General features: G+C 39.4%; 1 protein-coding gene across 2 annotated transcripts in view; it reads left to right on the top strand.

The window, feature by feature from the left end:
* The window catches only part of LOC131693432 (leucine-rich repeat neuronal protein 3-like), a 441,590-nt gene that overhangs the window by 25,115 nt on the left and 399,758 nt on the right, over positions 1-16,717 (top strand). For both annotated transcript variants that reach the window (XM_058981234.1, XM_058981235.1), the window contains exon 2: positions 2,128-2,482. The gene's annotated coding sequence lies outside the window, so the exon portion shown is untranslated. The remainder of the gene's footprint in view (positions 1-2,127; positions 2,483-16,717) is intronic.

The raw sequence follows: 16,717 nt of genomic DNA on the forward strand, positions 1-16,717 counted from the left end.
CCCAACTTCTCGTATTCAGACAAAGGTCAAAAAGGCTCCGATCAATTTTTGAGATTTTTTTACCATAGAAAAACTACAAAATATGTATGATTTGCATCACGGAGCAGAAAAATCATTAAAAATGGGGGATTTTGGGGCCAAAATGACCCAGTACCCCACTTTCCCGTATTTTCCTAGAAACAAAAAATATATCCACTCAAATACTAAGATTATTTCCTTCAAAAACAGGTATAAATTGTAATTTTCTGATTGCTACTTCAAAAGTTATAGCATTTAATGTATTTTTCCTCCATATTTTCCCATAGTACCAATTTCAAAAAATTTCAAGCGAAGTGGGCGGGGGTCTAAAATTGTCCAAATGATGTGAAATTTGGCATCTGAGCTTATTTTGACATTTGTCACAATATGAGAGGGGGGGCCTTCGAGAATTCAAAAAAAATTTTTTTTGCAATGCCCTATTGAATAAGTGATTGCCGGTGTAAGTTCAGGAATTACTGGTGGATATTTTCCCTTTTACTAACGGCAACGTCATGTAAATTTTTTATCACACGTTATATTCCGCTTTATCCAATAGATTTCATTTAGATACAGCTCGAGCATCGGATATTAACAGTTTTCTTTCCAACAGCATTGCATTCATGTTAGAGTTTTTGATTACCCGATAGGTGTCTCTATATAAAAATGAAAAAGGCACCCTTCTCTCGTCTATCCAACCGAATTTGCATTCATGTTCTACAATGGAGCATTGTCGCATTTCCCGCAAATAATTTCCTCCACCAACCCAAACCACCAAGTGAATGAAAAGCTTATACAGCGATTATCAGCCAAAAGAATTCACGGGCAGAAGCGAACCAGACCGTACCTACTACTAGGTCTCAAAGCTAGCGTAGTACCTAGCGGTAGCACACGCGGCCTTAGATTCATGTTCGTACGTGATCAATTGTGGTAATTTTTAGAAAATTTATTCCTACTACTTCTGGTTCCGGCAGCCGCCCGTAGGCAAGAGGGAACATGTGCAACAGCTCTCCGACCGTGGCTTCGTTTCATTCTCTGTTAGCAGTTGTTGTGGTTCCTTCCGGTGCTCTGCATGTTTTCGGTTGGCAAAGTCGGTTTTCGGTAAGTGAGCAAAAAGAAGGGCTGTACCGGTTGGAATGGAGAAAAAATATTGCACAAGCCCTTGAGGTTAAATGATTTTGTTTTTGTACAACTTCACAGTGGTTGAGTGGAGGGTGATGGAAACTGATTAGAAAAAATACATCAGTTTATTATTGTGGAATTTGACAAATTTTCACATTCCTATCCAATCAAAAAAATTCGAAAGAAATTCATCTCAAAAGTTTTGCACTAAATTGATAAACTTATCTAGTGTGCTATATGGAGACGCTAGTCTCTCGCCAATTACACCGCACCATGCGTTTCCATCGAATAATTATTAGGGACCATTCATAAATTACGTAACGCAAAAATTGCCCAAAATTGACTCCCCCTCCCCCCATGTAACAAATTGTCACAAATTTCTTCATCCCCCCCTCCCCTGTTACGTAACAAATTCCTAGAAAAAAAAAATTTTTCTTCTGTGAAAACATGTTACGTAACGATCTAGCTGACTCCTCCTCTCCCCTATGTCACAACATGTCACAACTTGTTGTACCCCCCCCCCCCCCCCCTAAAAGCGTTACGTAATTTATGAATGGTCCCTTACCACATCGAAGCAGCTCTCTAATAACTTTCGTCTAGTAGTCTGAGATATACAGTAGATCACACTGACGTTTTGCTTGCCCAACTGACCAAACAAAACACAATTATGGCAGCTCGTTAGGATCGCTCCCGAAAAGGTCGTTTGAACTTTCACTGCACAAAATTTCCCATGCACCCCACCGACTCGCGCTCCCGTTTTGACAGCAAGGTTGGCGTGCTCTACCGTTGCTGCATGGTGTCTCCTTCCTTCGTAAACCCTGTACTTAGTTTTTTTCGGGTCGACGAAAGGGGTTGTTTGCAAATAGCTCCGTGAGCCTTCAGCGGAAGCCACAAACAGCACGAGGCAAAAAGCGAACTCAAGAGCGAAGAAGGTACGAAAATTGAATTTTTTTATTAAATTAACTTTTTTTTCTGCTTCGCTATTTCCAGAGAAACCTGCAACGGAACGACGGCGGCAAAATCAGAACGACCAAGACCAAGACGGCCGACGTTCTGTGCCGTTGGAAGTGAATGATTGGATAATTGGCGTCAGCAAAATTAATTGTGGTGTATTCACGGTCGGGGGCGGTCCCGAGACGACAACGGCAAAGTGTTTTTAATGTGATTTACCATCAAAAGCAGGACAAACTTTGCAGTGTGCGTGTGTGTCTGGTCTGGTCGATATCGCAACTCGGTCGAAAAAGAATCTAATCGATGTAAATGGTGTTGGACAATATAGCATAAAATTTCCCACAAGGAGGTCGTCCGGTCGGTATGACGTGGCTGCAGGAAAACACTCGCTAAGGTAAAGTTTTACTACTATATTCAATCATCGGGTGGCATATGGGAGAAAAAAAAAAACCTTAGAGGTGTCGGTGAATGTGTGACGGGACCAAAACCTTCAACTTTCAGTAAAGTCATTCGTTTGCGATACGCCATTAAATGTTTTATTGTGTACATTATTTTTATTTAGCGCTGAGTGACGTTTTATGCTCGATCGACACGCGAGTGGTAGTTCTGCTTTGGGTTGGATAGATGTAGTGTTGAAATGTTATGCCTCGTTGAACAAGCGAAACTACTTGAGTGGTAAAATTGAAGCTAGGATGGCGTTTGTTTGTACTAATAAATTAGATGCAAATCGGTCCGCTTCGGCGAGATTACAATTTTAGGGTCGAAAGTAGTGCAAAGAACGAAATGAACGATAATTGTAGCTAATAACTTCGTTATCGACAGATTTTTCGCGGACGATGTAATCTATATAAGTAAGCATATAAAATCACAGAAACCAGATCGATTGTTTATTTCTATACCTAATAATGCTCTAATTTAACTAATTGTTCAGTTGTGCCAAAATTGTCTTTCTGCTAATCAAAATTATATCCATAAAGTCACAAGTAACAATCGTAACTTTGGAGTAGTTAGCTGGATACTAGTTTTGGTTCGGTTTTCGCACGTGTGTGTATGTAGCTTCAAAAGCCTAACCACAGTTGGGACTGTATGGGTTTCACTTTCCTGCTTAAGTACATAAAAAACTCCTTACTCCTTCACAGATTTTTTTTCAAAGGACTGCTTTTACGCAACTCATTGTGTTTACGAGATGTTCACAAATTTATCACAATTAACCCGAAGCCTCACCCAAACTCTTCATTTCCTCGTTCATTGAAACGTTTTGACTCTCATCTTTCGTCTGGTAATCCATCATTCTCTTTTTACGTGGGCCATTAATGTACTTGGATAGTCCCCAGACACCCCAGAATCTACCGACTAACAGGTCCTCTTATTGACTCCAAATACCAATTTCGGTTGTCTTATACTCTGTATTACTCCTTCGTATTTTCCCTCATTAGCTGCTATATTTAACAGTCTGTCCAATCATCGCTGTGTAACTGGTCTACTTACGATTGTCACCGAAAGCGGATCCTGTCGAGACGTGAAGCGATCCAATGATACCGACCAACTTGACTTACATCCCTCATAGTCACCCTCGTAGGGTTCTTTTGTTGTCTTGATATTACTCACCCATATTCTTGTGCTGGTTGGTGGTGCTTGCTTGTTTGGCTCTCTTTGCTTTTGTTTTCCGCAGCAATTTCGGAGCCTCACTTGATCCATGAAATGGCTCGACCTTTGAGTCATTTAGTTTTCGACCTTTCTCTTGCTTTTCGTTTCTATCTATGACGTTCCGGTTAAATGCTAATTTTCTCTTGTTTTCGTGAGCCATCTAGCTCCCAGTCTTATCACGATCTACTGGGATACTTCACGGTAGTGAACTCACCCCACTCCGGTTGATAGTTCCCCGACGGAAAAATTTCTCCCGATACCGATACCTGCTTGCTTGACCAATTAGCCTCCCAGCTTTATCGAGATCTACTCAGATACTATTCGGCGGTAAAACTACCCTTCTCCGACTTAGAGTTCGCCGGCGGCGGAATTTCTCTCGATAGCGATGTCTGTTTTGTGAGCCAATCAGGCCCCAACCAATTAGAATTAACACTACCGTACTAACCCTACGGCGGTGGATTTAACCCGATACCGACGCTTGTTTTCGTAAGCTATTTAGCGCATCGCTTCATTTTGATCTACATCTAGTCCCCGGCTGTTGACCACACTAGCGCCGATGACCCGAACCCGGTCGCCTTCTACTCAACTGGTCCCCGGTGGTGGATCTAGTGTAATCCCGCGGACAGTTCCCTTGCAGCGCAATTTTTCCCGAGCCCGATTTGCTGTTTTACGGCGGTTTTTCGGTCGTTGGCGCTACTTTTTGATTCGTTCGCCGCACCCTCTGCAGCTCGGAGAGTATATTCTTCACTACTCTGTTACCCACATAACAGATATGTTCCTTATGGCACATTTCGTCGACGATATTGTCGACTGTCACTCCGGGCATCTCTTGCACGTTCACGGATTCCGGGCAAAGGGCTAACGAAGCAGGTACTTCGGAAGCATCCGTGCCCGAACGAAAACTACGCCTAAAGGAAGTTCACCTCTTCGTATTTCCTAAGCACCCACTCCGACACATTTTGGGATGAATCGGTGGTTTTACTTTCCTTTCTCTGCGTTGTTTCACTTCTGCTGCCACTTAGCCAACGTGTATTCCTCCGTTGGTAGCATTCAACGTCCCCATTCAGAGTGAGGCAGATGGGAATCATCCCGACAATGACCCATACCGCCTCCAACGATATCGTTCGATACGCGCTCGCGACACGAACACCTGTCAGGAGGCATCGCGTGCAGCATCTTGCTTCTCCGATGTTCGACATGATCCTTGCCCATACCTTAAGTGTCCTCGCAGCCTTCTCACATACCGTAAACCGGGGTGACATTGGTCACTTTTCGAAGTAATCATTACATATTTTTAGATGCAACATATTTTTTTCAAGTTTAATATTTTTAAACCATGTACTGATGTATGGAGAACAAGATTGGATAGTTTTACCTATATTTGTTCGCTTACAGCTATTTTTTTCAAAAATTATTTCAAGTTGAAGTCCGTTTTCGTGTTCCGGGGTGACTTTGATAACCTGCATGTTCACCCACATTATGTTATTGATGTCAATGTTTTTCATTCAAATGTTTGCTTAAACTAATTCTGGAAAGATACTCATTGTTAAATAGATGTTAATTGGTATTATACAAAGTATTTCAATGTACTTAAAATTCGAGTAACCAAAATTCGTATAATTTGTGTCCAACTAGAATAGAAGATTCTGAAAACCTTTAAAACTGCTAAAATTATTTTATTTCAGTGCTTTATCAATATACAAAAAGATTCATCCATTTTAACACGTTGGAATATTGAACAATAAAAAAATGTTGTGAATTTTAGATTAAAATAATTTAAAATTATTGACAACTAGTTTTACAAAAAAAATCTATTTAAAATAAACATTCTCTTAAAACTAAATTTGGCATATCCCAATCTAAAGGAAAATAAAAATTCGCTTGTAATTTTTTACTTTTGCTCAAATCTGAGATTTATTTGTTTTATAAAAAATAGACACTTTACGAAGCTTCGTAAAAATAAGGTAAAGTCAAATTTCGGTTTTTTGAAGTTTTTGTACCCCAAAACCGAACAATATACTCAAAAAGTATAACAAATCAGTATTTTAAATGTTTAGAGTAATAATCATTCTAAATTAAAATGATTCGTCGACTATTTTGATTCTAGTAAGCGATCTACGAAAAATGTTGCGAGTGATCAAAGTCACCCCGATGATCAAAGTCACCCCGGTTTACGGTACATAATTTGTGATTTAGTGAAAGGCGACCATCATATCCAGGTGCTTCAGCGAACGCATCGATGGGATGGATTGTCCCCTGACGCTGAACACGACACACTGTTTTTTAGGGTTGCATACAGATTTTCACGATGCCTTTTGTCTCTGCCGTCAACATCTCGACTTCCTCAGGGATCTCACCTGTTATCGTCAAGACAACGTCATCTGCAAAGCCGGCGATCTCGATTCTCCTGTGAAGTTCCTGTGTTAACACTCCGTTGCACATCATATTCCAGAGCGTTGGGCTGAATGCCCTGAGGTACTCCCGCCGCGACTCCAATCGACCTCTGCCCCATGTTCGTCGCGTAGATCAGTGCTGCGGTAACTTTTCAGAACCTTGCACAAATAGTCTGGGGCCAGCATTCTGTGCAGCGCTATGGCGATTGCAGCCCAGCTGGCACTGTTAAACGCGTTCTTCACGTCGATCACTACCACGGTAGGGCATTGCAAAAAAACTTTTTGAATTCTCAAATGCCCCCCCTCCCATATTGTGACAAATGTCGAAGTAAGCTTAGATGCCAAAATTCAGATCATTTGGACAATTTTAGACCCCCGCCCACTTCGCTTGAAATTTTTGAAATTGGTACTATGGGAAAATATAGAGAAAAAATATACTAAATGCTATAATTTTTGAAGTAGCTATCAGAAAATTTCAATTTATACCTCTTTTTAAAGGAAATAGCTAAGTTATTGAAAGGAGATATTCCTCTATCTAGAAAAATAGGGGAAAGTGGGGTACTGGGTCATTTTGGCCCCAAAATTCCCTATTTTTCATTGTTTTTCTGCTTTGTGATGCAAATCATATATATTTTGGAGTTTTTCTAATGTAAACAAATCTCAGAAATCGAACGGAACCTTTTTGACTCGTGTCCGAATACGGGAAGTTAGGGTTATAGGACCTTTTGTCATTAATATTAAATTTTATAATTTTTTCGTGCATATATCTCTATTATTCTTCGGTCAATTTTCATGAAATGTAGCTTGTTGAACGCGGAAAATTCTTATGAATACAACAAAAATGAATTCGTTAGCGGTAAAATTCAGAAACATCAAATTTTTGGATATTAACTCTACAAATCACATTTTTTTCGTTAAATGTCCTAATACCTCAACTTCCCCTATTTTTCCAGGATGGAAACTTTTCTCATGCGATCCTCAAGCATATTTTACACTAAAAGTAGTAAATTTAATAAGAATTTTGTTGTTAAACGGATTTAATATGTGCAATTTTATGATAAAAATGTGAAATCGAGACTATATATCAGATAATTTGATGTTTCTGAATTTTACCGATAACAAATATATTTTTATTGTGTTCCTAAGGATTTTTAACGTATAACAAGGTACATTTTATGAGAATTGATTGAAGAATAATACAGATATATGCACGAGAAAATTATAAAATTTAATATTAATGACAAAAGGCCCTATAACCCCAACTTCCCGTACTCGGACAAAAGTCAAAAAGGTTCCGTTCGATTTTTTTCACATTAGAAAAACTCCAAAATATGTATGATTTGCATCACGGAGCAGAAAAATTATTAAAAATAGTGAATTTTGAGGCCAAAATAACCCAGTACCCCACTTTCCTCTATTTGTCTAGAAACAGGAATATCTTCCTTCAAATACTAAGGTTTTTACTTTAAAAAGAGGTATAAATTGTAATTTTCTGATTGCTACTTCAAAAGTTATAGCATTTAATATATATTTTCCTCCATATTTTCCCATATTACCAATTTCAAAAATTTCAAGCGAAGTGGACGGGGGTCTAAAATTGTCCAAATGATGTGAAATTTGGCATCTGAGCTTACTTTGACATTTGTCACAATATGAGAGGGGGGTCCTTTGAGAATTCAAAAAAAATTTTTTTTGCAATGCCCTACTACCACGGCACAGTAGCGATTACTCCTCCTCTTTTGCTACGATGTTTCTTCCGCGCTCGCGGCACGGCCAGGATCGCGGTCTTCAGTGTTACGTTGGGGATACCATCTGGACCGGGAGCTTTCTTCGATTTCAACCCTTTTAATACTATGAGAAGCTCGTCGTTGGAGAATCGATATTCACTAGCATTTCCATGGTCTGCATCAACGTACGATGTATGCGGGCATGATTAAAAGTCCAACGACGCCAGCTGAAATGTGCACTGACAAACTGGAGATCATCGTCGAGGGTCTTATCTCGAATCATTCGATTGATTCGAGATAAGACCCTCGACGATGATCTCCAGTTTGTCAGTGCACATTTCAGCTGGCGTCGTTGGACTTTTAATCGTGCCCACCACGACAGGGTAAGCTTTGCCCCAGGGATTAGCGTCTGCTTCTCTGCACAGCTCCTTGTAGCAGGTGGACTTACTAAGCATTATCTCGTGTTCAAGAGCGGCCCAAGTCACCCGAAATGCCACCATACCCCCTTCTCTGACCACCTCAGATCTTGCTTTCTGAACGTATTTTCTGAATTTTAGACAGACAGCATGGAGGATGCTGAGCCTTTCATTTCACGAATACGTCGGGCGCCGGCAATTTCACGACTCCATTTTCCATGACATTGCTACGTCACACGCCCTCGCTAATGTTTCCGACAGTACATCGGCATTCGGAATTGGAGCGAAGCTGTGAACACGATGTACTGCCACAAAAAGTCACTGTCGATTTTTTTTTATTTTCTACTTCCGCTCGTCAGTCATCAGGGCAATTCCGCCGACCAACGGTGTAGCAGATCGCCTAGTATTCGCTATGTTTGTACTGCAGACCAACTCCTCGACTCAAGTTCTTTTTCAGCGACGCCCTACAGGATCATACGTCAATGGTTGATTGCGGACCATTTCTACATAGAGTGCTAGCGGAACCTTCATTGTACAGCTTTGCATCTAGCTGCCAACAAGCTGTAACCTCTTGCGTTGGTCAGCCTCAATTCCACGGCCAAACGTTAAAATCTCCTCATCTAACCGGCGTTCGTCCAACCAACGAGACGGTTAACGCGTCTATCATCCGATTGTACTGCTCTGTTGTCTTCCGTAAGGGAGCATAATAGCTGTATACGAATTTCGTTTCTGTTGTTGACTACCATAACAGTTGCTGTGTAATGATTGAGATTAAGCTGGGTTATCTCCAACATCATTGGCCTGCCTTCGTCTTTTTTGTACTTTGGGCATAAGAAGCCTCCCGTCATGTGGTCCTTTCCGCCCGGTTTCATTGTGCAGTCTCTAGTGATGTGTCTTTTCTTCCCACATTTTCTGCGCAGATCAGATCTTTCCGGGCCTTTACAGTTTCTTGCCTGCTGGCCGAAACCCAGGCACCTGAAACACCTTACCCTTTGCTTGGTGGCTCTAGGGATCAATCGTAACAAGTACACCGACCCTCCAACTTTAATCTTACCGGTCGACATAAACTGGTTGTCTTCGGCTTGCAATAAGCGTATCACTGCTGTCCGTGTGCCACTTTTCGCCTTCCTCAACCTGATTGACATATGCTTTTTATCCATGCTACATTGCTTTATTAGTATGCTCCTTATTTCATCTTCAGTTGTGATCTCGTCCAGATTCTTACACTAGACCACCATTTCCTGAACTAACGCTCTCACGTTCGCTTCTACTCCTACCGCTTCTGCCACGAGTTCCCGATAAGTTTGATCAATGGATCCTTTTCAACTCTAACATCATCTAATCGTCTCCCTTATACCTCTCCTGACGCAGTCGAAGATCTTCTTTCTTCTTTTTCTTCTTTTCATCATTTTCTTTCTGTTATTTTTTCCTCTATTCTACGGTCCGCTATACGCTTTTCATTTGTCAGCTGTTTCGCTGTCCTTCACTGACCTTATAGGGCTTCTTCAGTTCCTCTTCCTCTCCTAGTATTTCTCTTACTTTTTCACTGAACTGGAATACCAGTCACCCTTCATCGTCTCATAGGATTTTGTTTTCGCTACCTCCGTGGTCTTCAGCGTCTTTCGGCGTTTTCAGCTCTCTCCAGTAACGCCGTCAGTTCGTATTCGGCGGCTGCTACGGCGGATTTCACGCTAATCACTAGATTTCTGATCTGTCTGTGCATGTAGCCTTTCACGAACTCGTAGAGCTCTTCGATTTTTTGCCTTAGCTTTGAAACCCTAGACTGCTGGTCTTCTAGTGTAAAATACTTGATTTCGACGTGCGCACCTGAAACTCTAGTTCTTATTTTTTCCTTAGGACTTTATTTTTCGGCACATTAGTATGATACATTGCGGAGCTAAGTTCACTTACAATATAATAATTAATGTAATATAACATGTATGGATTAGTATGGTTATGTAGTTAGCGAATCACATGTTTGTCTATCCCATGGTTAGCGAAGCTAATCTTACTCTTGTTAGTTTGTGTTAGGATATGGTATTATTTCAAATTTTAAATTTTATGATTTATGGTTTTTAAAAACTTGAAGATACTCGCCAAATACACGAAGTCTCTAATTCCTATAATATCTCTAATAGGTATCTGTGGCTCTTTATGTATTTTCCTTATTTGTGCTAAAAGATCGATGCGTTCTGTGTTGAATTCTTTACAAATCCATGCGATATGGTCTATCTCCTGATTGCCCTTTTTACAATGACACACGTTTGATTCCACTGCGTCGATTCTTGAGAGGTGGCTGTTCAACGAATAGTGATTGCTCATCGACCTACTAGTAGTTACAATGAAGGACCTATCAAAATTATGATGTTTAAACCATGCTTCGTTGGAAACAGTAGGACTAATCGGAGGGCACCAGCGCCCAAGCGGATCTTCTGACCAGCTTATTTGCCAATCCTGCAAGGAACGCTGTCGTGGTAAGTGGTAGAAATCACTTGTTTGATACCCACGTGGGTACACTCTGGTAGAGCAACAGCCTAGTTTTGCAAGACGATCTGCTTCTTCATTGCCAGGAATTCGGCAATGTGAAGGGATCCAGGGTAACATTATATGATTGAGATTGGAGTTCTCTCAGTTTGTTTTTTATTCTAAAAACAAAGACCGAGGAATCTTTTGATACGTGTGTGGCTAATACTGATTCTAAAGAGCTCAGACTGTCTGAGAAGATCCAGTAGTCATCCGGAGGCAGAGTTTCGATTATTTCTATTGCATGGAAAATAGCTACGAATTCTTCCATAAATATCGAGCATGGTGATTTTAGATGAAAATTAATTTGGTTATCATAGCACGCAATACCAAATCCAGTGGAATTTTGCGAGAGAGATCCATCAGTGTGTATTTTCTTGTGCTCTGCTATATAGCCATATTTGCTTTTAAAAATCTCGGGGACTATGATTGGTAAAAGATTTTTAGGGATATCTTTTAATTCATTTGACATTGATTTGTCTACCAATAATGGTTGAAAACAGACTACCTCCAGAGGGAATGCATGGATGTTAATTAGTGGATCTGTACACTCTAGCTCTTCTTGGCGTCTTATTGATTTGTCGCTGCTATTGTTGCGGTTGCATTGGCTGTTGCATTTGGTCGTTTTGCTGGGTCGGCTATCTCGCTAGCCCACTTTTGGCGAATGGATTCACCACACTATCTTCGCCCGTAGTAGTAGTCTTTCTGTTTGATCCCATGGTTACCTTTGCAAGCAGTGAGGTTGCATGCGAGGTTTGATGCGGTCCTTCATGAGATACCACGTTCAGAGTCGGATCGGCGCTAGTCAGGTTCGTTCAACTGAGCCTACTTCCACTGGTTAAGGTATCGGGTTCCGGACGTACTTGAAAACCTACCAAAGTTTTAAAGAGACGGGGGCATCCAATACCATCAGCTAATTTTGAGGAACTGTCTTACTAGGGTAGTGGAAAGGCGCGACTGTCAGTCCGTGGATCAGTTTCGATGAAATTCTTATTCACATCCGTATTCTGCCACCAGTATTCCGTAATCAGGATCTTACTGGTATCGTTCCTAATGTACCGGTTATCACTCCAGTTGAATTCGGGTGCTTTTTGCTAAAGTCTTGGATAAAATCTTAGCGGAAGCGGCGCAGAATCGCTTCGACGGAGCCGCTTTCGGATTTATTTGGCTTTTTATAGAGGTTTAGCAGAGCCCAACATTGCCTTACCCCACAATATCCTAGCAAGACTCTACAACTTGCAGTAGGTCTTGGGAGCGGAGTCGCCTGTCCGCTTGCCCCTGCTGACCCCCTGTGTATGTGTGTGTCAAATAATATCACTCAATTTTTCCAGAGATGGCTGGACCGATTTGCACAAACTTTGTTTTAAATAAACGGTACAAAATTCCCAAAAGCTGTCATTGAACTTTTAGTTGATACGACTTCCGGTTCCGGAGTTACGAGTTGAAGTGTTTGGTCACACAGCAAATTCCCACATAAACTGGTAACACAATGAGTTTAATATTGTTTGGATTTGTAGGTTTAGATTACTTATGACCAATCAAAGTAGTTTCGACCAAATTAGCCACCTAAGAGGGTTTCAGCAAATAAAAAAACACTTTCTTTGCGATTTTTTATAACTAAAAAAGCGAATTTACCAAACTTTTATGTATTATAATGTATCAATTCAATACCATTCTGTATTTTTTTCGTGAAAAAATATCAAAAAGCGACTCGATGATGAGACTTTTGGTAGAAGGTCTCTGGAAAACACGATTTGCGATGTTAACTGCTATTCAAAACCCGCTTAACCGGTAATTAGGACCACAATAAGGGTGATAGAACTCCGGCTTGAGGACGTCCCTTATTCGTTATCATTATCATAGTCAGTGACGTGTTTCCAAGCGTGCCAGCTAATTCACGGTTTGCAAACATTGAGTTGATCCAATTTACTGTGTAAAAATCAAACCCATGTTTTCTTATAGCATTCCGCATTGAACTATGAGATGCATTGTTGAAAGCTCATTCTATGTCGAGTACAGCCGCAAGTGAGATTTCTTTTGTTCCAATGGAATTCTCTAGTTTTCCAACCAACACACGTAATTTATTGTTAATTTGTTGATTTGATATGCGTATTGAAATTCGCTCAGTCGATAGTCTTTCAAGTACTCTGCTTTAATATGTGAGTTAATCATTTTCTCCATTATTTTCAGAAATATGGAGGTATGATTAGCCTAAAAGTTTTTGGGGCGATGTATTGCGCTTCCCCGATTTCGGTATAAATATTACCTTGGTTTGTGTTCAGCTTGTAGGTAGTTTACAACTTTGTTAGAGGTTTTTTATGTGCACGTTCATCATATCATGTATAATGTGAATTCAGGTAAATTGTGCAGTTTGTACCTATCATCATAGTACAGCTATGATCAACAACAGTACCTTTTACGCGAATGAATATACATATACGTAAAAGTAAACTAGGTAGAACTACATAATATGATAGTTTCATTTTATTTGAATGTGTCCTATAGATAGTTTCATAGACATAGGTACACATTTTACACGTAGGTTATAAACATACAATTGCAGCTATTTTGCGAAAAGCTCAAAAATGCTTACATGGGTTGAAAGAACAAAATGTGTGCAAATATTTGACAGGTGCAGTAATACATTTCATCAGGTACAAATCAGATCCAAACAAAACCAATTGGATTTTCATCTGAGGCAAGCTTCTAACGTGACTACCTTAAAATAGTTCGTTACTAGTTATACAATGATTTGGCTCAATCATAACTCAAATGGCTTGATTTCATCATCAGGGACGCTGACACATTCTCCTTTTTTTAAGAAACCAGTTTTGTTAGAATATTCTTGTATTGTTTTGTACTTAGTTTTGTTCACTTTATCCAGGAATCTTAGAATCTTGCAGAGATTGTAGTCGGCATCAATTGCAATCGTTTGGTATATCAAAATATTTAGGTTATTGCTTTGAAATCAAAATTATCTAGAAAATAGCTGAAATTTTTTAACGTATTTTTGTTAAATTTTAAGATAAGACCTTCCATCAAACTATTGAGTAAAGCCGTCCCTTGGCGCATTTTTCTCGTTGCGCGACATTCCAGAATATGGTTTTTAATCATGGCGGCATTGTGGATAGATGTATGTTATACAGAATAAGTTCCTACTTAAACTCTTTTCGATATCACAATATCATTTTCTTAATGTATGACAAAAAAAATTTCAAGACTTTCGGTACTAACAATTTTCTATGAGATCATTTTTCAATCTGTTGATTTTTCTGTAAAGAATACAAAATAACCTTTTAAACGGTATGTTATGTTATATTCTGTCGATACAAATGCTACGCTATTTTGGAAGAACAATATGAAAACAACCACTATTTTGCGATTTTTCCATAAAAATTACGAAAATTTCCCAACATACTTCTAATGCAGTGTCTTTATTTTGCAAGATTTTCGATTGTTGGTAGAGTTTGAGGTTATATATCGGCTTTTAGTCTGGAGAAAATGTCAAACACGGTTTATATACTTTATATCCGACGTTTCGGCGACATATATTGCACTTTTCTCAAGGAATCTACAAACAATCACACTTAGTCACATTTACGATACAAGATACACTTATAGGAATTATCGCCATATTGGGATGCGGTCCGATCACGAAATCTTTTTTGTGTTTGCTGTTAGCTACTGAGCTTTATATTGTGTTCGCAGCGGTACTGAAATATGTCAGTGATCGCTTCGCTCTAGGTGGCTCTCTCTTCTCTCTGTATCTTAAAGTTTTTGACTGTGTGTTAAAATTCTTCCGAACGTATTGCTCAAATTGTCAGTGTCAGTGCGTTTATTGACTGTGTGTGGTGTGTTTACAATGTGGCATGTCTCTAGAATTGCTAAGTTGTGTTTCTTCCATGTGCTATCTAATACTTCTACTCGATTGAAGTCAAAGTCATGACTTTGTGATGCGCTGTGGTTCAGAAGTGCTGTCTTCTCCATCAGCCTGATCACTTCCTCGTCCTCTGCAGTCCGACCATCATTCCATAGCTCTTGTAGCTTCTCTACATCGGATCGATGGTGGGATAGTCTTGTTTTGAGTTTGTTTGACGTCATGCCCACATAGCATGTTGTACATATGCTGCATGGCAATTTGTAGATAACGTTACATTTTTCCCCTGTACAGTTTTTCGTTTCACTGCTGGGAGTAAATTACCTGCTGTCCGATGTTTTTTCATGCTTATGACGACGTCCGGGTTGGCATGCTTAAAATGTTTTTTGAATTTGAGATGACAAACCCGGTATGTTAGCCATTGATCTGTATTGTTTGTTGTCAGATGTGCTGTTTGGTTGTGTAGGTGATTCGTTTCTGTTGGATCGGTTTATGAGGCGATTGACGAGAGAGGGTGGGTAGTCGTTTATCCGTAATAGCCGTTTGATGACTGCATCAGCTGTTTCTGTAGGGATGTTAGTGGAGAATGTTTTTACCCGTTTTATAAGGTTTTCAGCCCCGTTGATCTTGGGGCGTTCATTATGGTATGAGTTGTAGTTCAGAAACCGTCCGGACGCTATTGGTTTCACGTACCATTCAGTTTGTACCGTCTGGTTAGGCTGCCTGACCAATAGAAGGTCCAGGTACGGTATTTTTCTGTTTTTTTCCACTTTAACTGTGAATTGGATTTTTTCATGGTATTCGTTGAACGTGTCTATTACCTCTTCTACTTTGTTTGCCGGAATTGCTATTAGTAGATCGTCTACATATTTCCGTAGGATCGGTAGTTCGAATTTGATTTTCTGTGTGACATGATCTAGCAGCGCTTCCATGACTAAATCAGCTATGATTGGCGAAAGAGGATTACCTATCGCTGTGCCGAAAACTTGTTTATAGTATTGTTCTTTGAAACTGAAATAACTGCAGTCTATGCAAAAATCTGTTATTTCTAGAAACATGTCCAGATTGATATTCGTATATTCTCTGATTTTGGCCCAATTTCCAATGACATCGTGCAGTACTAGGTCTTTGGGGATGCACGTGAAGAGGGAGATAACATCGAATGATACCAGTACATATCCTGGGGGGAGCTTGACGTTGTTGATGTAGTGGCAAAATAAGAACGAGTCTGATACATTGTACTTGCTGTCAATGGACTGTTGAAAGATCTTACAAAAATCATTGCTAGGCTTATTCTTCAATTTTACATTTATGAAACTGTTGTTTTTATAATTATTTTAAAATATTATCGACGGACCAGGTGCTTACTATGTAATTATTTCTTTCATACTTTTGGGAATACAATTTGTGAATTTCACTGTAGCGTAGAATAAAGCAAAAAAACCAATACTAAGCGCCACAATAGACTAATTTCGCGCTAAATCGTATTCAGAGTTGGCAGCCCTCTCCGAGTTTAAAGAAACTTTCTGTATATGAAGACCTTGTCACAAAAAGCCACTTTGCATACTTTGTTTTTCCAAAAATGATCCAGACTGTCTTTTGAAAAGGGTCGAACTTTTTTACCAATGTTTTTCAAATGGATATAGTCTAAAACTGATAAATCCTACAAAAAATGTTGTAGGAGTGATTTTTACAAAATTAGTTAAATTTTGAATAAAAATATTTAAAAAATTCTTCATCGACTTCTACACTAAAAAAATCGATTTTAAAAATTTAAAGTCGATTTACCAAAAAACTCTATCTTTTATTTGGATGAAATTTTGTTCCAAGATAGGTAGTTGTGTTCCCTACCTACCGTCGAAAATTCAACTTGGGTACTTTCAAGGAAAAAAAGTTATTAAAAAAAATATTCCTTGTCCAAACTGAATTTTATTTTTAGTGTATTTTTATCGAAAACTAAACCAATGAAAGTCATAATTATCTCAGAATCCAATAAAACTCTGTTTGTGAGCAGTTATTGTCTAATTTGGCAACAACTATTATTAG

This window comes from Topomyia yanbarensis, chromosome 3, assembly GCF_030247195.1.
Source record: "Topomyia yanbarensis strain Yona2022 chromosome 3, ASM3024719v1, whole genome shotgun sequence".
In the NCBI taxonomy this organism is placed as follows: domain Eukaryota; kingdom Metazoa; phylum Arthropoda; class Insecta; order Diptera; family Culicidae; genus Topomyia; species Topomyia yanbarensis.